This window comes from Bubalus kerabau, chromosome 1, assembly GCF_029407905.1.
Source record: "Bubalus kerabau isolate K-KA32 ecotype Philippines breed swamp buffalo chromosome 1, PCC_UOA_SB_1v2, whole genome shotgun sequence".
In the NCBI taxonomy this organism is placed as follows: Eukaryota; Metazoa; Chordata; class Mammalia; order Artiodactyla; family Bovidae; genus Bubalus; species Bubalus kerabau.
Window position 1 is genome coordinate 9,644,619 of NC_073624.1, and position 2,545 is coordinate 9,647,163.

Sequence of the window (2,545 nt, forward strand, 5' to 3'; positions counted from 1 at the left end):
CAGCCACATTTTTCAGCCGCCAAGAACCTGTTCTAGCGGGGGCAAAGCCAGCCACTTCCACCCTGCCACTGTTTGTGAAATGATGATAGAGAAAGGAGGAACCAGAAGAGAGCCGTGAAAAAGAGAGAAGGGTGTTGGGAGAAGACTGGACAAATGAGTGGCAGCCGGACAGAGGGGAGTCTGGAAGGGCAGAGCATTGCTGAAGGAAAAGAGGGCAGAGAGGCAGGGGCAGCAGAAACGTGGAGACAGGGCTGTGTGTGACTGCCCAGTCTGAACAGATCCCATCAGAGAGGACAGTCAGGACCGAGGGAGGAGCCTGGCACAACCATGGGGGCCTTGAATGACAAGCCCAGGGGCTTTCCAGGGGCCCTTATTACGTTTCTGTTCCTGCCGTAACAAACGACCACAAATTCGGTGACTTAAAGCAATAGAGATTTGTCCTCTCATAGTTGAGAAAACCAGAAGTCCAAAATCAAAATTATTGGACTGCAGTGGCTAAGACTTCGTGCTCCCCAAGCAGGGGGCCTGGGTCCGATCTGTGGTCAGGGAAACATTAATAGATCGCATACGCTGCGACTAACAGTTTGCATGCTGCAGCTAAAGATCCACGTGTCGCAGTGAAGGTCGAGACTCTGAGGGCCAAAACTAAGGCCTGGCTCAGCCAAATAAATTAATTAATTTAAAAAAAAATCACTGGACCAAAGTCATGATCAGTAGGGCCTTGTTCCCGTTGGAGGCTCGAGGAGTGATTCCGTCCCTGGCTTCTCCTGGCATCTGGTGTCTGCCAGCATTCCTTGTCTTGTAGCCACACACTCCGATTTCTGCTTCCATGGCCGCACCGCCCTCTCCTCTTCTCCTCTGCCTCTCTCTTCAAAGGACACTGGTGATTGCATTTAGGATTCACCTTGATAATCCAGGATAATCTCCCCATCTCAAAATCCTTCCATTTAATTGCATCTGCAAAGACTAACCATGTGCGGTAACATTCACAGGAGCTAAGGATTAGAACCTAATATCTTTGGGGCCCATGGTTCACCTACTACAGGCCCATCGAGTCAACATAGTTTAGTCAGGGCTGCCTCTAGCCAGCCTGTGGGCATGGCCCTCTCCTGTGGCCAGTGGACGGCACACGGCCTCTCGCTTTATAAACCAGCATATCCTGGGAAGGGAGTCCTTCTGCCAGGATCCCTGGAGAGAAGTGAAGCAGGGTGTGCAATGGAGGTGGCAGGATATGGAAACTCCAGCACCTTGGGGAGGACAAGGTGTCAAGAGGGGGCCCTCTCCCCTATTGGATGCTGACTCTAAATCTGATTTGAATTCTCATTTAACTCATCCCATGTTCACCAGATACTCAGACCAGAGCCAGCCCTTGTCTTCAGGAAGCTCGAAGTCTTAACCCCAGAAGCAAGCACTGTGGTCTTCAATGGGCCGTTAGTGCAGGTGACACTTTTCCAGGTGGGCCAGTGGAGACCCAGGGATGGGCCGGGGGGAGGGGGGGGTGGGCGGCGCTCATCTTTGCCTGGAGCCGACTGAGCACAAGGGTTTCACATTTCCTCAGTCCTCTGCCCCCAGCATCTTCCTGTCCGGATTTCGTCACTTTGAGTCTCTTCCTCTTGGCACTTTAAAAGTGAAATAACACCATTTCACCTTCTCTTAGCACAGGAAGTGCTTCTCCCAAGTGGGGCCCTTTCTGTGCCTGTACAGCTGGCTCGTGGGGAACCAGGGCCCTGGACCCTTGGAGTCAGGCAGTGTATTTATTATTCACTCAGTATCTATCAAGCGCTTATTCCACAAGCAGATCTGAGTAAGGCATAGCAATAGATAGCCTGTCTTGCCTTCTCAGCACCAACTGGGGCAAGTGTCCTCCTTAAAGTGGGGGGGGGTGGGGGGGGTGGGGAAGCTTCTGCCATGAAATTTCAGAGAATCTTCTAATCTCAATTTTGCCTTTTTCAAGCTGTGTGACTTTAAGCAAATCACTTAAAAACTCTACAAACCTGTTTCCAGACATGCTTTTTTTTTTTTAAGTGTTATACCTAAGCGAACAATTACGCATAAGCCTCCAACAATCATTTTTTTAGGGGAGGGGGCGGTCCCTTAAGGGCTAACTACTGCTACCCCTCCAGGTGGGCCCTAGGCCATCAGGGGTCATGTCCCCTGCTCCCCACTTCCTCGTGCCCTCCTCAATGCCTTTAAGGTCCTGGCACCCCGGCCCTATGTAGTCAGCTTGCGGAGCACTGGGACGCAGAAGATCGCGGGTGGGGTGAGGCGCGCGAGGCGGCGCTAGGAGAGGTCTCAGGTGTTTTCAGCCACCAGACCCAGAGTCAAGTGCGCAGTCAGGCTGGCTTCAGCCGAGTACCCCAGCAGGGAGGGATCGCACCGCCCTCACCCGCGCCTCCCACGCGCGGATTCTGGTCTGGTTCTGCCTCGCCCGCTGGGCCCACGCGGCGGGCGGGGCGAGCCGGGGGCCTTTGTGTTCAAACCGCCCAATGGGCGGTGGCAGTGGGCGGTGACGCAGGCGGAGTCTGGCCAATGGGTTGCGGCCTGT